Below are 25,564 nucleotides of genomic sequence, written 5' to 3'. Positions count from 1 at the left end.
GTACAAAAATATTGGTATCAGGACAACCCTACAAGAAACATTAACGTGTTTCTCCATTAAGAAACGTCATCGCCGAATCTAAACTTGTATAACTTGTATCGTTTATTGACAATAATCTATATGTCAATATATCGTCCAACAAAATGTGTCGTCGGCCGTGGCCTATGAGGCTTAAATTAAAACAAGTTTGACCTGATTCAATGTGTTCATGGCTAATTTGGCTAAAGTTTAGTAGGAAATGTGTGTCATATTTAAAAAATGTATTCGTTGAAATGAATCCAGTGTGATCAGACAGGTCTTGTTAGGACGAGTTCAATGACACAAGTATCATTCTCCTGTGATAAGTCATGATTGTTTCAACGTGGTGACAAAAACCCACAAATTTATGGTCAACCTCTTCAACACAAAGTCAATGGTTTTAGATTTTAGGTGTGAGCTTTTTGTTAAAAGTGCCATAACTTTCTTAGAATTGACCCCATTTTAAAAAAGGTTGATATTGTTTGAAAGCTCGTTAAATGGAGAAACAGAAAAATAGGTTTCACAGTTAAAGGAGCCATATGTAGCAATGTGGCCAGAAATGGTACTGCAATCACGGTCCCCAATTCTCCCAGTCTCCATGACTGAGGTTGCCAGATACACAGCCGAGTCCAAATCCTACTTCAAGGAACTTCAAATGGCAATGGACGGGTTCTACACCATAGGTTTATCTTGTTTATGCTTCTTGCTACATGGTTTACTAAGTAATTATGCCACATTTTACTGATGTCCATTAGCCGAATGTATTTGTAAAGTTACCAGCAATATTTTTGTCGGGAGTCGGGACAGATTGTTGGCATTACCCTGCTAAAATGTCTAGTTTGACCGCACGGACCACCATCAAAATAATTATATATAGTAATATACAATATATTATATATGTTTTGGACTCTTTTAGTTCCTGTTTGACACCTGAGTTTGTTTTAGTTACCATGGCTACATATGATTTTCACCTGCCTCAGGTGTTCGGGACGCGCACTTGCTTCTAATCAGAGAACTATTTAAGCCTGCCTTTGCCAGTCAGGCGGGCTGGCGTCATTATTGGTTTCATGCCACAGTTTCGTGTTTGTTCTATGCCATAGTTAATGCTAGTTGTTTCATGCCACAGCTTCGTGTTTGTTTCATGCCACAGTTTCGTGTTTGTTTCATGCCACAGTTTCGTGTTTGTTCTATGCCATAGTTAATGCTAGTTGTTTCATGCTACAGTTTCGTGTTTGTTTCATGCCACAGTTTCATGTTTGTTCTATGCCATAGTTAATGCTAGTTGTTCCATGCCAGAGTTTCGTGTTTGTTTCATGCCACAGTTTCGCGTTTGTTCTATGCCATAGTTAATGCTAGTTGTTTCATGCCACAGTTTCGTGTTTGTTTCATGCCACAGTTTCGTGTTTGTTCTATGCCATAGTTAATGCTAGTTGTTTCATGCCACAGTTTCGTGTTTGTTTCATGCCACAGTTCCGTGTTTGTTCTATGCCATAGTTAATGCTAGTTGTTTCATGACACAGTTTCGTGTTTGTTTCATGCCACAGTTTCGTGTTTGTTCTATGCCATAGTTAATGCTAGTTGTTTCATGCCACAGTTTTGTGTATGTTTCATGCCACAGTTTCGTGTTTGTTCTATGCCATAGTTAATGTTAGTTGTTTCATGCCACAGTTTCGTGTTTGTTTCATGCCACAGTTTCGTGTTTGTTCTATGCCATAGTTAATGCTAGTTGTTTCATGCCACAGTTTCGTGTTTGCTCTATGCCATAGTTAATGCTAGTTGTTTCATGCCACAGTTTCGTGTTTGTTTCATGCCACAGTTTCGTGTTTGTTATATGCCATAGTTAATGCTAGTTGTTTCATGCCACAGTTTTGTGTTTGTTCTATGCCATAGTTAATGCTAGTTGTTTCATGCCACAGTTTCGTGTTTGTTTCATGCCACAGTTTCGTGTTTGTTCTATGCCATAGTTAATGCTAGTTGTTTCATGCAACAGTTTCGTGTTTGTTTCATGCCACAGTTTCGTGTTTGTTCTATGCCATAGTTAATGCTAGTTGTTTCATGTCACAGTTTCGTGTTTGTTTCATGCCACAGTTTCGTGTTTGTTCTATGCCATAGTTAATGCTAGTTGTTTCATGCCACAGTTTCGTGTTTGTTTCATGCCACAGTTTCGTGTTTGTTCTATGCCATAGTTAATGCTAGTTGTTTCATGCCACAGTTTCGTGTTTGCTCTATGCCATAGTTAATGCTAGTTGTTTCATGCCACAGTTTCGTGTTTGTTTCATGCCACAGTTTCGTGTTTGTTATATGCCATAGTTAATGCTAGTTGTTTCATGCCACAGTTTTGTGTTTGTTCTATGCCATAGTTAATGCTAGTTGTTTCATGCCACAGTTTCGTGTTTGTTTCATGCCACAGTTTCGTGTTTGTTCTATGCCATAGTTAATGCTAGTTGTTTCATGCAACAGTTTCGTGTTTGTTTCATGCCACAGTTTCGTGTTTGTTCTATGCCATAGTTAATGCTAGTTGTTTCATGTCACAGTTTCGTGTTTGTTTCATGCCACAGTTTCGTGTTTGTTCTATGCCATAGTTAATGCTAGTTGTTTCATGCCACAGTTCCGTGTTTGTTTCATGCCACAGTTTCGTGTTTGTTCTATGCCATAGTTAATGCTAGTTGTTTCATGCCAGAGTTTCGTGTTTGTTTCATGCCACAGTTTCGTGTTTGTTCTATGCCATAGTTAATGCTAGTTGTTTCATGCCACAGTTTCGTGTTTGTTTCATGCCACAGTTTCGTGTTTGTTCTATGCCATAGTTAATGCTAGTTGTTTCATGCTACAGTTTCGTGTTTGTTTCATGCCACAGTTTCGTGTTTGTTCTATGCCATAGTTAATGCTAGTTGTTTCATGCCACAGTTCCGTGTTTGTTTCATGCCCCAGTTTCGTGAGGTTCATGTCTATAGTTTCATGTCCTAAGTTTTAGCCTTAACTTCCGTGTGCGAGAGGCATGCTTGCCTTTGGGTTTTCTGTTTTGTATCTCGTTGATTGTTTCTTAAAATTAAATCATGTTCCTACCTGCAAGTCCTGTCCGGAGTCGTCCGTTTGCCTTCCTGGGAAAACGACCCAGCAGTAAGCGGAAACCACGTCGTGACAATATATGGCATAGGCCTACTTTGATGGCATTTTGTTTAGCATAACCCCAGGTTGCATCCAATCCGACGCACTGCATTCTCTTCCATGCACGCACATCACCATCTTTCAGTGGAGAGTGCAATTCTATGAGCCAACCCACGTTACGCATAAATCATATAGCCTACTACCGTGTCAATACACAAAGTAGAAAATCATTACGTGTAATGCATTGTATTGTGCCAAGCAAATACCAGTAACTACAGTCCGTCGCTACAGCTGTAAGTGCAAGTTAAAACTCCACTATGCAAAGCGAAAGCCATTTATCAACAACACCCAAAAACGCCGCCGGCTTCGCTGGGCCCGAGCTCGTCTAAGATGGACTGATGCAAAGTGGAAAAGGGTTCTGTAGTCTGACGAGTCCACATTTCAAATTGTTTTTTGGAAACTGTGGACGTCGTGTCCTCCGGACCAAAGAGGAAAAGAACCATCGGGATTGTTCTAGGCGCAAAGTGTAAAAGCCAGCGTCTGTGATGGTATGGGGGTGTATTAGTGCCCAAGACATGGGTAACTTACACATCTGTGAAGGCGCCATTAATGCTGAAAGGTACATACAGGCTCTGGAGCAACATATTGCCATCCAAGCAACGTTACCATGGACGCCCCTGCTTATTTCAGCAAGACAATGCCAAGCCACGTGTTACAACAGCGTGGCTTCATAGTAAAAGAGTGCGGGTACTAGACTGGCCTGCCTGTAGTCCAGACCTGTCTCCCATTGAAAATGTGTGGCACATTATGAAGCCTAAAATACCACAAGGGAGACCCCCGGACTGTTGAACACTTAAGCTGTACATCAAGCAAGAATGGGAAAGAATTCCACCTGAGAAGCTTCAAAAATGTGTCTCCTCAGTTCCCAAACGTTTACTGAGTGTTGTTAAAAGGAAAGGCCATGTAACACAGTGGTAAAAATGCCCCTGTGACAACTTTTTTGCAATGTGTTGCTGCCATTAAATTCTAACTTAATGATTATTTGCACAAAAAAAAAAAAGAAGTTTACCAGTTGGAACATTAAATATCTTGTCTTTGCAGTCTTTTCAATTGAATATAAGTGGAAAGGGATTTGCAAATCATTGTATTCTGTTTTTATTTACCATTTACACAACGTGACAACTTCACTGGTTTTGGGTTTGTAGTTGACATCCGGCAAAAGTAGGGAGAGAAAGTTAAAGTATTTTTAGCTAATGAGTGCATTTCTTGTTCAAGCCGGTGTAAACTACCATATATATTTTTTGACGATACGACCGTCAATAACGTCTAACTTTACGCCGCGTGCGTCTTCAAACCTCCGTTTGGACCTCTCTGTGTGAGCATGCACTTGTCCCCCAGTTTCCTCCCACATTCCAAAAATATGTCTGTAAGGTTTTATTGGAGACTGTAAATTGTCCATAGATATGAATGTTAGTGTGAAGGATTGTTTACATAAAGTGTGTGTGCCCTGCAACTGACCGTGCTAATTTGAGTGAGCTCCTCTATGAGCTAGTCCAGACCTGGGCAAATTAAGGCCCAGAGGCCACATGCGGCCCCATATAATTCATTTAGATGTTTAAGATGGAAAGTGTAGCTGCCATTATGATGTGCAGTGATATTTTCTAATGACCGTAAGTCTTGAATTATACAAAGTATTTCAATGGTTGGAATCTGCACTTTTGCATGATATACTAGTAGTGATTAGAGATGTCCGATAATGGCTTTTTTGCCGATATCCGATATTCCGATATTGTCCAACTCTTAATTACAGATTCCAATACCAACCGATACCGATATATACAGTCGTGGAATTAACACATTATTATGCCTAATTTTGTTGTGATGCCCCGCTGGATGCATTAAACAATGTAACAAGGTTTTCCAAAATAAATCAACTCAAGTTATGGAAAAAAATGCCAACATGGCACTGCCATATTTTATTATTGAAGTCACGAAGTGCATTATTTGGGCATGAGGAGGTTGATGGGGGCGGGGGGTAGTGGGGGGTGTATATTGTAGCGTCCCGGAAGAGTTAGTGCTGCAAGGGGTTCTGGGTATTTGTTCTGTTGTGTTTATGTTGTGTTACGGTGCGGATGTTCTCCCGAAATGTGTTTGTCATTCTTGTTTGGTGTGGGTTCACAGTGTGGCGCATATTTGTAACAGTGTTAAAGTTGTTTATACGGCACCCTCAGTGTGATCTGTATGGCTGTCGACCAAGTATGCCTTGCATTCACTTGTGTATGTGAAAAGCCGTAGATGTTATGTGACTGGGCCGGCACGCAAAGGCAGTGCATCTAAGGCAGTGGTCCCCAACCAGCGGGCCGCGGTCCGGTACCGGTCCGTGGACCGATTGGTACCGGGCCGCACAAGAAATTAAAAAAATAAAAATACAAAAATAAATTTTTATTTTTATTTTTTATTAAATCAACATAAAAAACACAATATATACATTATATATCAATATAGATCAATATAGTCTGCAGGGATACAGTCCGTAAGCACACGTGATTGTATTTCTTTATGACACAAAAAAATAAAAATAATACCAAATGTGGACTCGTCAGAGCACAGAACACTTTTCCACTTTGTATCAGTCCATCTTAGATGAGCTCAGGCCCAGCGAAGCCGACGGCGTTTCTGGGTGTTGTTGATAAACGGTTTTCGCCTTGCATAGGAGAGTTTTAACTTGCACTTACATATGTAGCGACCAACTGTAGTTACTGACAGAGGGTTTCTGAAGTGTTCCTGAGCCCATGTGGTGATATCCTTTACACACTGATGTCGCTTGTTGATGCAGTACAGCCTGAGGGATGGAAGGTCACGGGCTTAGCTGCTTACGTGCAGTGATTTCTCCAGATTCTCTGAACCTTTTGATGATATTACGGAGCGTAGATGGTGAAATCCCTAAATTCCTTGCAATAGCTGGTTGAGAAAGGTTTTCCTTAAACTGTTCAACAATTTGCTCAAGCATTTGTTGACAAAGTGGTGACCCTCGCCCCATCCTTGTTTGTGAATGACTGAGCATTTCATGGAATCTACTTTTATACCCAATCATGGCACCCACCTGTTCCCAATTTGCCTGTTCACCTGTGGGATGTTCCAAATAAGTGTTGGATGAGCATTCCTCAACTTTATCAGTATTTATTGCCACCTTTCCCAACTTCTTTGTCACGTGTAGCTGGCATCAAATTCTAAAGTTAATGATTATTTGCACAAAAAAAAATGTTTATCAGTTTGAACATCAAATATGTTGTCTTTGTAGCATATTTAACTTAATATGGGTTGAAAATGATTTGCAAATCATTGTATTCCGTTTATATTTACATCTAACACAATTTCCCAACTCATATGGAAACGGGGTTTGTAGATAAAATAGCCACCAAGAACGAGACATATAATATTCATCTTTAAATAACTTTTACTGCAAATACATATTGGTGTGGAGGGAGGCGTGGCCAGCGCTGCCTGCAGGAGCGGAGGTCACCGCCTCTGTCCATTGTGCTGAGGACAGAGCATCATCAGACGGGGGGGGGGGGCGTGGCAGTGCTGACGGCGAGACACAGCTGAACAGTAAGCGGCCGGGAACAGGAGTAGAGCGAGGATACGGAGGGGACTGAAAAGTCACGTCCTGCTGGAGAAAATGTTGATACAATCTATGTACATTAAAACCTGGTTAAAAAACTGCACGCTTGGCTCCGGTGCCTTGTCTAACAGTGGAACTGCTGTTATCAGCCCCCTTGACTACTAATAATCGGTATCGAGCGTGGGAAAAAACCATGTTGGTGGATCTCTAATGTAAATAAAAGAAGAATGTCACAGAAGACAAAGTGGAGGAGGCGTGTCCTCCGCTGAAACCGACTGTCTGCAGCAGCCCACATTTTATAGGAGGCGGGAGACAAATATTGATGATGTCATTTTAAACCTCCCTCTCTCTCTCTCTCTCTCTCTCTCTCTCTCTCTCTCTCTCTCTCTCATCCTCCATGCAGGATCTGTGTGGAGAATATCATGGTGCTTCCTTCTGTCCCGGCTACATGAGGTACGTCCTGTCTTCCTTTCCCTGCACGTGATACCATCCATGCATCCGCCAATCCCGCTTGTATTGGCCCGGCAGGGATGACCTTTAACTTTGCACGCACAATTCCCATGCCCACATCTGTCCGGGGGCACCTGTGTTTGTCTTCCTGTTGAGCCTTACGTAAGCGGGACGGAGCGCCGCCGCGCAGCTCGAGCCGCCGCGTGTTAGAAATCCAAAACCGCCCGATTGTGTTCCGCCGCCGTAAGAGGATTGGACGCGTTTGAGGGTCGCCACAGTCTCCTTGACACCTCGCCGAGTTCAGTCTCGTCAGCATCCCCGCAGATGGATGATGTTCCTGTCATGAGCGTGGCACGGTTTTCCACGCGTCAGGATGGACGTGAACATGCAGGGTAGAAAGAGTACCGATTGGGAACTTTTATCGGCACTATCGGGTACCGTAAAATCAAAAGGCGCCGTATTTTTATACTCTTTGTTATATGTGACATCACGTTCGATTGCAGACTCGCACCGGCTTAAGCGCTTGGCCAGGAAACAAGCATTTAATTACCAAGTGGACTCGGCCGGACTGCCTGGAGGTCAGTGTTTCTCAGTATTCAGTTGTAATGCACTTTTCCGCCACATGTGGCAGTAATGACAGTGGCCTAGTGGTTAGAGCACAGGTGTCAAACTCAAAGCCCGGGGGGCCATATCTGGCCTGCCACCTCCTTTTATGTGGCCCACAAAAAGGCCTGGAATTATTTGTTTCTAAATGTAGTCCACTTTCTATTTTGACAGAAAAAAAGTACATGTGCTGTGTGCAATTTCATATACCGTATTTTTCGGAGTATAAGTCGCTCCGGAGTATAAGTCGCACCGGCCGAAAATGCATAATAGAGAATGAAAAAAACCTATATAAGTCGCACTGAAGTATAAGTCGCATTTTTGGGGGAAATTTATTAGATAAAAGCCAACACCAAGAATAGACATTTGAAAGGCAATTTAAAATAAATAAAGAATAGTGAAAAACAGGCTGAATAAGTGTACGTTATATGAGGCATAAATAACCAACTGAGAACGTGCCTGGTATGTTAATGTAACATATTATGGTAAGAGTCATTCAAATAACTATAACATATAGAACATGCTATACGTTTCCCAAACAATCTGTCACTCCTAATCGCTAAATCCCATGAAATCTTATACGTCTAGTCTCTTACGTGAATGAGCTAAATAATATTATTTGATATTTTACGCTAATGTGTTAATAATTTCACACATAAGTCGCTCCTGAGTATAAGTCGCACCCCCGGCCAAACTATGAAAAAAACTGCTACTTATAGTCCGAAAAATACGGTATTTTAAACTTAAAGGCCTGCTGAAACCCACTACTACCGACCACGCAGTCTGATAGTTTATATATCAATGATGAAATCTTAACATTGCAACACATGCCAATACGGCCGGGTTAGATTAGTAAAGTGCAATTTTAAATTTCCCGCGAAATATCCTGCTGAAAACGTCTCGGTATGATGACGTTTGCGCGTGACGTCACGGATTGTAGCGGACATTTTGGAACACCATTGTGGCCAGCTATTAAGTTGTCTGTTTTCATCGCAAAATTCCACAGTATTCTGGACATCTGTGTTGGTGAATCTTTTGCAATTTGTTTAATGAACAATGAAGACAGCAAAGAAGAAAGCTGTAGGTGGGAAGCGGTGTATTAGCGGAAGGCTGCAGCAACACAAACACGTAGAAAACTGGGACAACAGAGACTCTTACCAGGAGGACTTTGAGTTGGATAAACGCTACCGTGAGTACGCAGCTACGGCTTCCAAACATTTGATCGCTTGCCCGTACGTGCATGCCCCTATGTGCATGTCACGTACGTGACTTTGGGGAAATATATGTGCTGTATGAACTTCGCGGAGGTAAACGGTACTTTGGGCTGTGGGATTGAGTGTGTTGTGCGGGTGTTTGAGTTGTATTGGCGGGTTATATGGACGGGAGGGGGGAGGTGTTTGTTATGCGCGATTACTTTGTGGCATATTAAATACAAGCCTGGTTGTGTTGTGGCTAGTATATATGTCTTGTATTTTAGTCATTCCCAGCTGAATATCAGGTACCACCCGCCTCTCACAGCATCTTCCCTATCTGAATCGCTTCCACTGCCCTCTAATCCTTCACTCTCACTTTCCTCATTCACGAATCTTTCATCCTCGCTCAAATGAATGGGGTAATCGTCGCTTTCTCGGTCCGAATCGCTCTCGCTGCTGGTGGCCATGATTGTAAACAATGTGCAGATGTGAGGCGCTCCACAACCTGTGACGTCATGCTACTTCCGGTACAGGCAAAGCTTTTTTATCAGCGACCAAAAGTTGCGAACTTTATCGTCGATGTTCTCTACTAAATCCTTTCAGCAAAAATATGGCAATATCGCGAAATGATCAAGTATGACACATAGAATGGACCTGCTATCCCCGTTTAAATAAGAAAATCTCATTTCAGTAGGCCTTTAATATTGCAACAAATATTATATCATCGCACATTCCAAACATCAAAACAAGTACTTAAATATCTGCTTGGCTCATGATTTTGAAGCAACTTATCCATCAAATTGTACCATGTAAAAAGGATTTTTTGGTAAAAAAAAAAATAGGTAGCTCAGTTTCTAGAATTTTACGGTAAAAAACACAAAACAAAAATAAATAGAATATTGTTTTTTTCAGTTGCAGTAATACACCGTAAAAACAACAACCTTGGATTTTTACAGTAAAACAGTAGTATTGTTTTCCCATTTACATTTACAGTATACATTACCGTTCAAAAGTTTGGGGTCACCCAAACAATTTTGTGGAATAGCCTTCATTTCTAAGAACAAGAATAGACTGTCGAGTTTCAGATGAAAGTTCTCCTTTTCTGGCCATTTTGAGCGTTTAATTGACCCCACAAATGTGATGCTCCAGAAACTCAATCTGCTCAAAGGAAGGTCAGTTTTATAGCTTCTGTAACGAGCTAAACTGTTTTCAGATGTGTGAACATGATTGCACAAGGGTTTTCTAATCATCAATTAGCCTTCTGAACCAATGAGCAAACACATTGTACCATTAGAACACTGGAGTGATAGTTGCTGGAAATGGGCCTCTATACACCTATGTAGATATTGCACCAAAAACCAGACATTTGCAGCTACAATAGTCATTTACCACATTAGCAATGTATAGAGTGTATTTCTTTAAAGTTAAGACTAGTTTAAAGTTATCTTCATTGAAAATAAGGACATTTCAATGTGACCCCAAACTTTTGAACGGTAGTGTACATTGTAAAAAACATGGTACAGTATATGGTAACATTTCGACAGCTAAACTTTACTCTAAAATCTAAATTTTTTTCTTAGAGTGTATGTACAAATTAGGGCTGCAACTAACGATTAATTTGATAATCGATTAACCTGTCGATTATTACTTCGATTAATCGATTAATAATCAGATAAAAGAGACAAACTACATTTCTATACTTTCCAGTATTTTATTTAAAAAAAAAACAGCATACTGGCACCATACTTATTTTGATTATTGTTTCTCAGCAGTTTGTACATGTTGCAGTTTATAAATAAAGGTTTATAAAAAAAATTAAAATAAAAATAAATAAAAAAATAAAAATAATAATTGCCTCTGCGCATGCGCATAGCATAGATCCAACGAATCGATGACTAAATTAATCGCCAACTATTTTTATAATAGTTTTTAATCGATTTAATCGATTAGTTGTTGCAGCCCTAATACAAATATATAACAATAAATTGTGTAATGAAGCAATTTAAAATGTATATATTATTGATTGAAACTTGTATTAGTAGGTTGCACAGTGAAGTACATATTCCGTACAATTGACCACTAAATGGTAACACCCGAATAAGTTTTTCAACTTGTTTAAGTCGGGGTCCACTTAAATTGATTCATGATACAGATATATACTATATGATATATTCACTGTTACAAGTGGCCCTCTGAGGGCCACTGTTAATGAAAACCAGTTTGACACCCCTGGGTTTGAGTATCCGCCCTGAGATCGGTAGGTCGTGGGTTCAAACCCCCGGCCGAGTCATTCCAAAGACTATAAAAATGGGACCCATTACCTCCCTGCTTGGCACTCAGCATCAAGGGTTGGTATTGGGGGTTAAATCACCCAAAATGATTCCCGGGCGTGGACCACCGCTGCTGCTCGTTGCTCCCCTCACCTCCCAGGGGGGTGATCAAGGGTGATGGGTCAAATGCAGAGAATAATAAGTCTGGAGCTAAATTCATAGAAAAGGTTCTCAGGTGCAAAAAATATGACTAAAGTGGTGAAGCTGTATTTTCATTTGCATTTAAATGTTATTGACAGTCTATTGAAGAACCATATATATTATTATTCATTGTTATTTTGGCAAGAACACGTTCATTTTAGTGCTGCGTGATTATATGTACCGTATTTTCCGGACTATAAGGCGCACTTAAAATCATTTTATTCCCCTCAAAACTCGACAGTGCGCCTTATAACCCGGTGCGCCTAATGTAAGGAATAATTCTGGTTAAGCTTACCGACCTCGAAGCTATTTTATTTGGTACATGGTGTAATGATAAGTATGAGCAGTAGATGGCAGTCAAACATAGGAGATAAGTGTAGGCTGCACCGTTTGGTGTGCTTCAACATATGAGTATTATTATAATGTATTAATATGTATTATGTATAAGTATTATTATGGTGTATTAATATGTATTATGTATGAGTATTATTATAATGTATTAATATGTATTATGTATAAGTATTATTATTATTATTACCATGGACTGGACTTTCGCTGATGTGTTGGACTTTGACAATATTATGTCAGACACACTCGACATCAATTGCTTTCGGTCTCCTCTAGAGGGGGGGGGGGTTACCCACATATGCGGTCCTCTCCAAGGTTTCTCATAGTCATTCACATTGACGTCCCACTGGGGTGAGTTTTTCTTGCCCGTATGTGGGCTCTGTACCGGGGATGTTGTTGTGGCTTGTACAGCCCTTTGAGACACTTGTGATGTAGGGCTATATAAATAAACATTGATTGAATGATTGATGGTGTATTAATATGTATTATGTATAAGTATTATTATAATGTATTAATATGTATTATGTATAAGTATTATTATGGTGTATTTATATGTATTATGTATTATTATGGTGCTTGAAGATGATGTGTAAAACATAATCTATGCAACATTTTGACCAAAGAGCCACCATTACATGTTATGTAGACCACAAGGAATAGTTTGACATTTAGAAAAAAATAATAATAATATGACTCCTTCAATGCGCCTTATAATCCGGTGCGCCTTGTATATGAAAAAAGATCAGAAATAGACCATTCATTGGCAGTGCATCTTAAAATCTGGTGCACCCTATGGTCCGGAAAATACGGTAAATGTATTTTTCATCAGTTTTTCATGAGTCCCTTTTTTTTGCAGTTGATATGATTATTTTTGTAATCAGCCTGACCTAAGCCTTCATAATTGTCTTTGTGATCAACACGTTTTCTAAGAAGGTTAGATATAAATACAATCAAGAGTACGAGTACTAATTCAGTGTTGATAATTGATTGGGCCCCGGGGCCCCTCTGTAGTGGAAAAGTTGGGCCCGACGTTAGGAACCAGTGGTTTAGGTAATGTTACAATCTTGTAGGCCGACAAAGGAAGAAGAAAGCGCTCGCAAGTACAGCAAGGCTCCACTTTTCAAAATGCGCTAGCTCGATGCTAATTTACAAGGGATTTTCCATAGACGTGCTATTGATTAACGGCGTCCATGATAACGTTGCTTGGATGGCAACATATGTTGCTCCAAAACCTGTATACACCTTTCAGCATTAATGGTGCCTTCACAGATGTGTAAGTTACCCATGTCTTGGGCACTAATACACCCCCATACCATCACAGATGCTGGCTTTTACACTTTGCGCCTAGAACAATCCGGATGTTTTTTTTCCTCTTTGATCCAGAGGACACGATGTCCAAAGTTTCCGAAAACAATTTGAAATGTGGACTCGTCAGACCACAGAACACTTTTCCACTTTGCATCAGTCCATCTTAGATGAGCTTGGGCCCAGCAAAGCCGGCGTCGTTTCTGGGTGTTGTTGATAAATGGCTTTGGCTTTGCATAGTAGAGTTTTAACTTGCACTTACAGATGTAACGACCAACTGTAGTTACTGACAGTGGTTTTCTGAAGTGTTCCTCAGCCCATGTGGTGATATCCTTTACACACTGATGTGGCTGTTTGATGCACATACTGCCTGAGGGATCTACGGTCCGTAATATAATCGCTTACGTGCAGTGATTTCTCCAGATTCTCTGAACGTTTGTACCACTGACAGACACTTCACAGGATCCAATCTTGCAGGTTTTAACAAAGTTTTAATTCTCATATTTTTTATCAACTGTTTCCTTCTCCCAGAACGTGACTTTTGCTTACTGTTAAAGACAACAGATGATTAGATTAACACGTACCACCTGTGAAATCTAATCACCTGCCAGCTGTGTCTCGCCGTCAGCACATGCCACGCCCCCGTCTGATGGTGCTCTGTCTTCAGCACCATGGACAAAGGCTGTGACCTTTGCTCCTGCACGCGCGCTGATCACACTCTCTCTCTCCACATAGACATTTTTGCAGGTTTATTCAAAATAAAAAAACTCACAATTCCCGCATACGTAAGCATTCAGACCCTTTTCTCAATACTTTGTTGATGCACTTAGGCAACAATTACATCCTCAAGTATTTTTGAATACGATGCCACGAGCTTGGCACACCTATCTGTGGGCAGTTTGGCCCATTCCTCTTTGCAGCACCTCTCAAGCTCCATCAGGTCGAATGGGAAATGTTGGTTTTCATCCAGGATGTCTCTGTACATTGCTGCATTCATCTTTCCCTCTATCCTGACTTGTCTCCCAGTTCCTGCCGCTGAAAAGCATCCCCACGGCATGATGCTGCCATCACCATGCTTCACTGTAGGGATGGCATTGGCCTGGTGGTGAGCGGTGCCTGGTTTCCACCAAACATTCAGGCCAAAGACTACAATCCTTGTCTCATCAGACAAGATAATTTAATTTCTCATGGTCTTGAGAGTCTCTCAGGGGCATTTTGGCAAACCTTTGACTAAGAAATGGCTTCTGTCTGGCCACTCTACCATACAGGCCTGATTGGTGGATTGTCCTTCTGGAAGGTCACAGAGGAATGCTGTGGCTCTGACAGAGTGACCATGGTCTTGGTCATCTCCCCCGATCGCTCAGTTTCGACGGCCGGCCAGTTCTTGGAAGAGTCCTGGTGGTTCCAAACATCTTCCATGTACCGATGATGGAGGCCACTTTGCTCATCGGGACCTTCAAGGCAGCAGATATTTTTCTCCACCCTTCCCCAGATTTGTGTCCTGGAGGTCTACGGACTATTCCTTGGACTTCATGCTTGGTTTGTGCTCTGCTATGCACTGTCAGGTTTGGGACCAAAGGACTTTCCAAATCATGTCCAACCATCTGTGCTAACCAGGTGGACTCTAATGAAGCTGTAGGAACATCTTAAGGATGACCAGTTGAAACAGGATGCACCTGAGATCACAAAGGCTGTCAATACTTATGTATTTCCTACATTTGATTTTTAATAAATTTGCAGAAAATTGTTAAAAAAAAAACTGACACATTGTCATCATGGGGTATTGTGTGTAGAATTTTGAGGACAACCCATACAAATCTTTTACAGTCCATCAGTCGGGACTTTCTGGCACACATTAGGGGTGTGACGCTACACAGTACAACACTGACAACAACTTCACTGACCACAGGTTTTCTGGTTGTGCAGTTCATTTTGTGTGTGGTCGGTTTATAGTTGTGAAATAAGAAAATAAGAAATGATTTGTACAATTCAACAAAAGTCTAACTGGAACCACAGCTGAGAAGAGGAAACTAGCAAGTAGACGAGAAGTCAGCAGACATTGAGAGTCCATCCATCCATCCATTTTCTACCGCTTATTGTGTGAATGTGAGTGTGAATGTTGTCTGTTTATCTGTGTTGGCCCTGCGATGAGGTGGCGACTTGTCCAGGGTGTACCCCGCCTTCCGCCCGATTGTAGCTGAGATAGGCTCCAGCACCCCCCGCGACATTGAGAGTCAAAGATATGAATAGGCACCTTGGTATACTATATGTATACAAACCCCGTTTCCATATGAGTTGGGAAATTGTGTTAGATGTAAATATAAACGGAATACAATGATTTGCAAATCCTTTTCAACTCATATTCAATTGAATGCACTACAAAGACAAGATATTTGATGTTCAAACTCATAAACTTTATTTTATTTTTTTGCAAATAATAATTAACTTACAATTTCATGGCTGCAACACGTGCCAAAGTAGTTGGGAAAGGGCATGTTCACCACTGTGTTACATGGCCTTTCCTTTTAACAACACTCAGTAAACGTTTGGGAACTGAGGAGACACATTTTTTTAAGCTTCTCAGGTGGAATTCTTTCCCATTCTTGCTTGATGTACAGCTTAAGTTGTTCAACAGTCCGGGGGTCTCCGTTGTGCTATTTTAGGCTTCATAATGCGCCACACATTTTCAATGGGAGACAGGTCTGGACTACAGGCAGGCCAGTCTAGTACCCGCACTCTTTTACTATGAAGCCACGTTGATGTAACACGTGGCTTGGCATTGTCTTGCTGAAATAAGCAGGGGCGTCCATGGTAACGTTGCTTGGATGGCAACATATGTTGCTCCAAAACCTGTATGTACCTTTCAGCATTAATGGTGCCTTCACAGATGTGTAAGTTACCCATGTCTTGGGCACTAATACACCCCCATACCATCACAGATGCTGGCTTTTACACTTTGCGCCTATAACAATCCGGATGGTTCTTTTCCTCTTTGGTCCGGAGGACACGACGTCCACAGTTTCCAAAAACAATTTGAAATGTGGACTCGTCAGACCACAGAACACTTTTCTACTTCACATCATTCCATCTTAGATTAATTCAGGCCCAGCGAAGCCGACAGCGTTTCTGGTTGTTGTTGATAAACGGTTTTCGCCTTGCGTAGGAGAGTTTTAACTTGCACTTACAGATGTAGCGACCAACTGTAGTTACTGACAGTGGGTTTCTGAAGTGTTCTTAAGCCCATGTGGTGATATCCTTTACACACGGATGTCGCTTGTTGATGCAGTACAGCCTGAGGGATGGAAGGTCACGGGCTTAGCTGCTTACGTGCAGGGATTTCTCCAGATTCTCTGAACTCTTTGATGATATTACGGAGCGTAGATGGTGAAATCCCTAAATTCCTTGCAATAGCTGGTTGAGAAAGGTTTTTCTTAAACTGTTCAACAATTTGCTCACGCATTTGTTGACAAAGTGGTGACCCTCGCCCTGTCCTTGTTTGTGAATGACTGAGCATTTCATGGAAGCTGCTTTTATACCCAATCATGGCACCCACCTGTTCCCAATTAGCCTGTTCACCTGTGGGATGTTCCAAATAAGTGTTTGATGAGCATTCCTCAACTTTATCAGTATTTATTGCCACCTTTCCCAACTTCTTTGTCACGTGTTGCTGGCATCAAATTCTAAAAATGTTTATCAGTTTGAACATCAAATATGTTGTCTTTGTAGCATATTCAACTGAATATGGGTTCAAAATGATTTGCAAATTATTGTATTCCGTTCATATTTACATCTAACACAATTTCCCAACTCATATGGAAACGGGGTTTGTATTTAAATACAAAACCCAAAACCAGTGAAGTTGTCACGTTGTGTAAATGGTAAATAAAAACAGAATACAGTGAGTTGCAAATCCTTTTCTACTTATATTTAATTGAATAGACTGCAAAGACAAAATATTTAATGTTCCAACTGGTAAACTTTTTTATTTTATTTATATATATTTATTTATTGATAATAATATTTGCAACATGTTTCAAAAAAGCTGGCGCAAGTGGCAAAAAGGACTGAGAAAGTTGAGGAATGCTCATCAAACACTTATTTGGAACATCCCACAGGTGAACAGGCTAATTGGGAACAGGTGGGTGCCATGATTGGGTATAAAAGCAGCTTCCATGAAATGCTCAGTCATTCACAAACAAGGATGGGGCGAGGGTCACCACTTTGTCAACAAATGCGTAGGCAAATTGTTTAGGAGCAACATTTCTCAACCAGCTATTGCAAGTAATTTAGGGATTTCACCATCTACGCTCCGTAATATCATCAAAAGGTTCAGAGACTCTGGAGAAATCACTGCACATAAGCGGCAAGGCTGAAAACCAACATTGAATGCCCGTGACCTTCGATCCCGGTACTGCATCAAAAAGCGACATCAGCGTGTAAAGGATACAATCACAAACAAGGATGGGGCTAGGGTTACCACTTTGTGAACAGATGCGTGAGCAAATTGTCGGAACGACATTTCTCAACGAGTTATTGCAAGGGATGTAAGGATTTCACCATCTACGGTCCGTAATATCATCAAAAGATTCAGAGTATCCGGAGAGATCAGCGGCAAGGTCGAAAACCAACATTGAATGCCTGTGACCTTGGTTCCCTCATGCGGTACTGCATCAAAAAGCGACATCATTGTGTAAAGGATATCACCATATGGGCTCAGGAACACTTCAGAAAACCACTGTCAGTAACTACAGTTGGTCGCTACATCTGTAAGTGCAAGTTAAAACTCTACTATGCAAAGCGAACGCCATTAATCAACAACACCCAGAAACGCCGCCGGCTTCGCTGGGCCGTAGCTCATCTAAGATGGACTGATGCAAAGTGGAAAAGTGTTCTGTGGTCTGACGTGTCCACATTTCAAATTGTTTTTGGAAACGTTGTGTCCTCCGGAACAAATAGGAAAAGAACCAATCCGGATTGTTCTAGGCGCAAAGTGTAAAAGCCAGCATCTGTGATGGTATGGGGGTGTATTAGTGCCCAAGACATGGGTAACTTACACATCTGTGAAGGCACCATTAATGCTGAAAGGTACATACAGGTTTTGGAGCAACATATGTTGCCATCCAAGTAACGTCTTTTTCATAGACGCCCCTGCTTATTTCAGCAAGACAATGCCAAGCCACATTCTGTGCGAGTACTAGACTGTTTACCAGTTCGAACATGAAATATCTTGTCTTTGCAGTCTATTCAATTGAATATAAGTTGAAAAGGATTTGCAAATCATTGTATTCTCTTTTTATTTACCATTTACACAATGTGACAACTTCACTGCTTTTGGGGTTTGTATATATATCTACATACATCTATGGTGTGAGACATTGTATCCGAAAATGGCGCAATATGACATTACAGCTTACGTCAGCAGTTTTTCATGCGTATACACGAATAAAGATGCATCAATATTCAATTTATAATCAAATCGATGCCTCTGAATTGTAATCGGATTGGAATTTTGAGGTGTCCAAAGATTCCTACCGTGTCTGTATTATTATTGTATTTATTGGAGAATTAACTGCCAGCAGTGTGTGATTTATTCAAAGGAAACCATCAAGTTCAAAAAGTAGGCAGTTTTATGGGAGGGTGCGGAGGGTTTTTATTTATTAATTTATTTGTATTTATTATTTGTTTTTTTTGTTTTTTTTTTATTTTCTTTTGATTTTATTTTTTTGGGGGGAAGGGAGTGTCTGTTTCTCAGTACCTGTATTATGATTTCCCTATCAAATGAACAAATAAATATTATAAAAAAGAAAAGAAAAAAGAAAAATAAATCATCAAAAACATGACAGAGCGTGTCGCCAACTTGGCAAAGCAATATGAGAGTATTTATAAAGTTTCTGGGTGTTGTTGATAAATGGCTTTGGCTTTGGATAGTAGAGTTTTAACTTGTAGTGACGAACTGTAGTTACTGACAGTGGTTTTCTGAAGTGTTCCTGAGCCCATGTGGTGATATCCTTTACACACTGATGTCTGCACCGTACTGAAGCAGAACGAGTCTAACGCCAGCCAAGAATGCTGAAATAATATTCAAACCGCGGACATTAATCCATGAAAAAGATAGAGAAGCTGCTGATGGTGTGTTTGACGGAGAAACAGATACCATAGAAGCCCACTCTCCAAGGTAAATGCAGTAAATTATTACTTTATAAAACTACTGTAGTTTTAGTAGTACATTATATTGTATTGTTAAAAAAAAAAAAAAAAAAGTAGGCAGTTTTATGACATCACTCTGCGTTTTGTTCCCTCGGTGCACCGAATGGCGAGGACGTGGTGGCGTTGCACCGCGAGCACGCTGTTGGATGCCCCTTGTGATGTCCCCGCTCACGTGTTTGATGAACATTCTTGCATCCTGTGAGCGACATGTTTCCCCTGCAGCGTGTACCAAACTGGGACAAGCACGTGATTTCATGGCTGCAAAAAACTGCAACTTCCTCCGCTTCCCCCCCCAACAATGGTTAACTGGAGGAACCTCAGTTTGACTCACAGTTTTATATGGTGTAGGTCAGGAGTATTTCCTATAAATTCTTCCATTAGTTTGAAGTGGAGAGTTGGTACTTTGGCAGACTTTTGTGACTGTCCAGCTTGTATTCCTCTTTCCACCTTCTACAAACCCCAAAACCAGTGGAGTTGTCACGTTGTGTAAATGGTAAATGAAAACAGAATACAATGATTTGCAAATCCTTTTCAACTTATATTCAATTGAATAGACTGCAAAGACAAGATATTTCATGTTCACACTGAGAAACTTCTTTTTTTTGTGCAAATAATCATTAACTTAGGGGAATTTTAACCACTCTGTTACATGGCATTTCCTTTTAACAACACTCAGTAAACATTTGGGAACTGAGGAGACACATTTTTGAAGCTTTTCAGGTGGAATTCTTTCCCATTCTTGCTTGATGTACAGCTTAAGTTGTGCTATTTTAGGCTTCATAATGCGCCACACATTTTCAATGGGAGACAGGTCTGGACTACAGGCAGGCCAGTCTAGTACCAGCACTCTTTTGCTATGAAGCCACGCTGTTGAAACACACGGCTTGGCATTGTCTTGCTGAAATAAGCAGGGGCGTCCATGGTAACGTTGCTTGGATGGCAACATATGTTGCTCCAAAACCTGTATGTACCTTTCAGCATTAATGGCGCCTTCACAGATGTGTAAGTTACCCATGTCTTGGGCACTAATACACCCCCATACCATCACACATGCTGGCTTTTACACTTTGCGCCTAGAACAATCCGGATGGTTCTTTTCCTCTTTGGTCCGGAGGACACGACGTCTACAGTTTCCAAAAAAAATTTGAAATGTGGACTCGTCAGACCACAGAACACTTTTCCACTTTGTATCAGTCCATCTTAGATGAGCTCGGGCCCAACGGAGCCGGCGGCGTTTCTGGGTGTTGTTGATAAATGGCTTTGGCTTTGCATAGTAGAGTTTTAACTTGCACTTACAGATGTAGCGACCAACTGTAGTTACTGATAGTGGTTTTCTGAAGTGTTCCTGAGCCCATGTGGTGATATCCTTTACACACTGATGTCGTTTTTTGATGCAGTACCGCCTGAGGGATCCAAAGTCTGTAATATAATTGCTTACGTGCAGTGATTTCTCCAGATTCTCTGAACCTTTTGATGATATTACGGAGCGTAGATGGTGAAATCCCTAAATTCCTTGCAATAGTTGGTTGAGAAATGTTGTTCTTAAACTGTTCAACAATTTGCTCACGCATTTGTTGACAAAGTGGTGACCCTCGCCCCGTTCTTGTTTGTGAATGACTGAGCATTTCATGGAAGCTGCTTTTATACCCAATCATGACACCCACTTGTTCCCAATTAGCCCGTTCACCTGTGGGATGTTCCAAATAAGTGTTTGATGAGCATTCCTCAACTTTCTCAGTCTTTTTTGCCACTTGTGCCAGCTTTTTTGAAACATGTTGCAGGCATCAAATTCCAAATAAGCTAATATTTGCAAAAAATAACAAAGTTTACCACTTCCAGCGGTAAGTATCTGGTCTTTGCAGATTTGCAAATCATTGTATTCTGTTTTTATTCACGATTTACACAACGTGCCAACTTTACTGGTTTTGGGTTTTGTATCCTGGTTATGGTGTCGCTTTATTGCCAACATGCATACAATTGCATAATTTGTTTTCATGACAACATGTCTGAAAAGGAGGAGGAGGAAGCAGAGCTTATTTAATCCTACACTTATACCATGTGTTGTCTTCATCATAACACTTATATAACACTTTTAAAGTCATTTTGATAGTAGTCTAATATAGCTAATATAAACACTTACATCATGTGTTGTCTTCATTATAACACTTATATAAGACACTAAAAGTCATTTTGATAGTAGGCTAATTTGGTTTTTATATACACTTACATTATGTGTTGTCTTCATTATAATGCTTACATAAGACGTTTAAAGTCATTTTGATAGTAGGCTAATATAGCTAATATAGACACATCATGTGTTGTCTTCATTATAACACTTATATAAGACTTTTAAAGTAATTTTGATAGTAGGCTAATATAACTGATATAGACACTTACCGTACATCATGTGTTGTCTTCATTATAACACTTATATAATACTTTTAAAGTCATTTTGATAGTAGGCTAATATACCTTTTATAGATAGGCTCCAGCACTCTCTGCGACTCCGAAAGGGACAAGCGGTAGAACATGGATGGATGGATGGATGGATAGACACTTACTTAATGAGTTGTCTTCATTTTAACACGTACATAACACTTTTAAAGTCATTTTGATAGTAGGCTAATATAGCTAATATAGACACTTACATCATGTGTTGTCTTCATTATAACACTTATATAAGACTTTTAAAGTCATTTTGATAGTAGGCTAATATAACTTTTATAGATAGGCTCCAGCACCCCCTGCGACCCTGACAGGGTGAAGCGGTATAAAATGAATGGATGGATAGACACTCGCATCATGTGTTGTCTTTATTATAACACATATATAAGACTTTTAAAGTCATTTTGATAGAAGGCTAATATAGCTAATATAAACACTTACATCATGAGTTGTCTTCATTATAACATGTATGTAGGACTTTAAAAGTAATTTTGATAGTAGGCTAATATAGACACTTACATCATGTGTTATCTTCATTATAACACTTATATAAGACTTTTAAAGTCATTTTGATAGTAGGCTAATATAGCTAATATAGACACTTACATCATGTGTTGTCTTCATTATAACACTTATATAAGACTTTTAAAGTCATTTTGATAGTAGGCTAATATAGCTAATATAGACACTTACATCATGTGTTGTCTTCATTATAACACTTATTTAGGACTTTTAAAGTCATTTTGATAGTAGGCTAATATAGCTAATATATTTCTTCATCCACTGTAAGCCCTTTTACTCACCGCGTGAGATTGTTTCATTCATTCTCGTGGCTGTTTACATCCCGCCCGGCGCGGACGTGCATGACGCTCAGCGCGCGCTCGCAGGACAGATCTTACATGTGGAACGGTCTTTTCCTGACTCTCTTGTTATCGTGCTTGGTGACTTTAACAAGGGAAATTTGAGTCAGGAATTACCAAAGTATAGACAGTTTATTACATGCCCGACTAGAGAGGAGAACACGCTGGATCACTGCTACACTACCTTGAGCAAGGCTTTTCATGCAGTCCCGCGCGCTGCTCTTGGACTATCAGATCACGTGATGGTGCACTTAATCCCTTCATACAGACAGAGACTGAAACTGGCTAAACCTGTTATGAGGAACATTAAGTGTTTCACCGCCGAGTCTGTGGACGAGTTGCGTGCTTGTTGGGAAACGACAGACTGGGAGGCATTTGGAGCGGCCACGAACAATCTGGACGAGTATACGGACACTGTGACCTCATGCATACAGTTCAATGAGGCGCACATCATTCCAACGCGCACCAGGGTTTGTTATAACAACGACAAGCCCTGGTTCACACCCAAGCTCCGACAGCTGCGCAAGAAGAAGGAGGCTGCGTGGAGAAGCGGGGACCGAAGTACATACAGAGAAGCGAAGTACCACTTCACCAGGGAAGTGGAGAAAGCTAAATCTGTGTACTCTAACCATCTACAGGAACAGTTCCGCTCCAATGATTCTGCGGCAGTTTGGAGAGGTCTAAGGGCGGAAGGCCCCCGGGCCGGATGGTGTCTCCCCCTCCACTCTCAGACACTGTGCGGACCAGCTGGCTCCTGTCTTCACTGACATTTTTAACACCTCTCTGGAGCTATGCCGCGTGCCGTCCTGCTTTAAGACCTCTACCATTGTCCCTGTCCCCAAGAAAGCACGGATCACAGGACTAAATGACTACAGGCCGGTCGCGCTGACGTCTGTGGTCATGAAGTCCTTTGAGCGCTTGGTCCTGCCCCACCTCAAGGACATCACCGCCCCCCTCCTGGACCCACTGCAGTTCGCCTACAGAGCCAACAGGTCTGTGGATGATGCAGTGAACCTGGCCCTCCACTTCATCCTGGAGCATCTGGACTCCCCAGGAACCTACGCTAGGATCCTGTTTGTGGACTTCAGCTCTGCCTTCAACACCATCCTCCCTGGACTGCTACGAGACAAGCTCTACCAGCTCAGCGTGCCCGACTCCCTCTGCAGTTGGATTAATGACTTCCTGACAGACCGAAGACAGCACGTACGGCTGGGGAAGATTGTCTCGGACAGTCGAACCACAATCACTGGTACTCCTCAGGGCTGTGTACTCTCCCCCTGGCTCTTCTCCCTGTATACAAACTGCTGCACCTCCAGTCACCAATCCGTAAAACTGCTCAAGTTTGCGGATGACACCACCCTCATCGGGCTCATCTCGAATGGCGATGAGTCCGCCTACAGGAGAGAGGTGGACCGGCTGACGTCCTGGTGCAGCCTCAACAACCTGGAGCTGAACGCCCAGAAAACAGTGGAGATGATCATGGACTTCAGGAAAGTCACAGCCCCACCATCCCCCCTCACCCTGATTGACTCTCCCACCCCCGTCCCCATTGTGGACTCCTTCCGTTTCTTGGGCACCATCATCACCCAGGACCTCAAGTGGGAGCTGACCATCAGCTCCCTCATCAAGAAGGCCCAGCAGAGGATGTACTTCCTGCGGCAGCTGAGGAAACTTAAGGTGCTGACCAAGATGCTGGTGCAGTTTTACTCAGCCATCATAGAGTCCATCCTGACCTCCTCCATCACAGTGTGGTTCCCCGGCGCCACAGTCCAGGATAAGAATAGACTGCAGCGCATCGTACGTGCTGCTGAGAAGGTGATTGGCTGCAAGCTCCCATCCCTCCAGGACTTGTTCTCCTCCAGGACCAGGAGGCGTGTGGGTCGGATCACAGCTGACTCTTCTCACCCTGGACACACACTATTCTCCCCTCTCCCCTCAGGCAGGAGACTACGCTCCATCCAGACCCACACCTCCCGCCACCTGAACAGTTTTTTCCCCTCGGCCATCAGGCAAATGAACAAGAACTCCTAACAGCAGCTCCTTGAATTCCTTGAATTCCTTCTAAGTCTATCTGATAGCTCAGTCACAGCTCTTTTTATACCAAATATGTGTTATATGTGTTTTATGTCGCACGTTTGCACCAAGAAAAATTCCTAGTTTGTGAACCCGTTCTCAAACAATGGCAATAAAAGTATTTTGATTCTGATTCTGATTCTGATAAACAGAATCATGAGTTGTCTTCATTATAACATGTATGTAAGACTTTAAAAGTAATTTTGATAGTAGGCTAATATAGACACTTACATCATGTGTTGTCTTCATTATAACACTTATATAAGACTTTTAAAGTCATTTTGATAGTAGGCTAATATAACTAATATAGACACTTACATCATGTGTTGTCTTCATTATAACACTTATATAAGACTTTTAAAGTCATTTTGATAGTAGGCTAATATAGCTAATATAGACACTTACATCATGTGTTGTCTTCATTATAACACTTATTTAAGACTTTTAAAGTCATATTGATAGTTGGTCTAATATAACTTTTATAGATAGGCTCCAGCACCCCCTGCGACCCCGAAAGGGACAAGCGGTAGGAAATGGATGGATGGATGGATAGACATTTACATCATGTGTTGTCTTCATTATAACACATATATAAGACTTTTAAAGTCATTTTGATAGTAGGCTAATATAGCTAATATAGACACTTACATCATGTGTTGTCTTCATTATAACACTTATATAAGACTTTTAAAGTCATTTTGATAGTAGGCTAATATAACTAATATAGACACTTGCATCATGTGTTGTCTTCATTATAACACTTATATAAGACTTTTAAATTCATTTTGATAGTAGGCTAATATAGTTAATATAGACACTTACATCATGTGTTGTCTTCATTATAACACTTATTTAAGACTTTTA

The 25,564-nt window shown here is 41.0% G+C and overlaps 1 protein-coding gene across 3 annotated transcripts in view; it reads left to right on the top strand.

Annotated features, from left to right (window-relative positions):
- osbpl8 (oxysterol binding protein-like 8) overlaps positions 1-25,564 on the top strand; it is a 180,908-nt gene that overhangs the window by 26,567 nt on the left and 128,777 nt on the right. For all 3 annotated transcript variants that reach the window (XM_062066263.1, XM_062066264.1, XM_062066262.1), the window contains exon 2: positions 7,149-7,198. The gene's annotated coding sequence lies outside the window, so the exon portion shown is untranslated. The remainder of the gene's footprint in view (positions 1-7,148; positions 7,199-25,564) is intronic.

This window comes from Entelurus aequoreus, linkage group LG12 (genome assembly GCF_033978785.1).
Source record: "Entelurus aequoreus isolate RoL-2023_Sb linkage group LG12, RoL_Eaeq_v1.1, whole genome shotgun sequence".
NCBI lineage: Eukaryota > Metazoa > Chordata > Actinopteri > Syngnathiformes > Syngnathidae > Entelurus > Entelurus aequoreus.
Note: the sequence above shows the minus strand (reverse complement) of the source record. Positions and strands in the feature narration are given on the sequence as shown.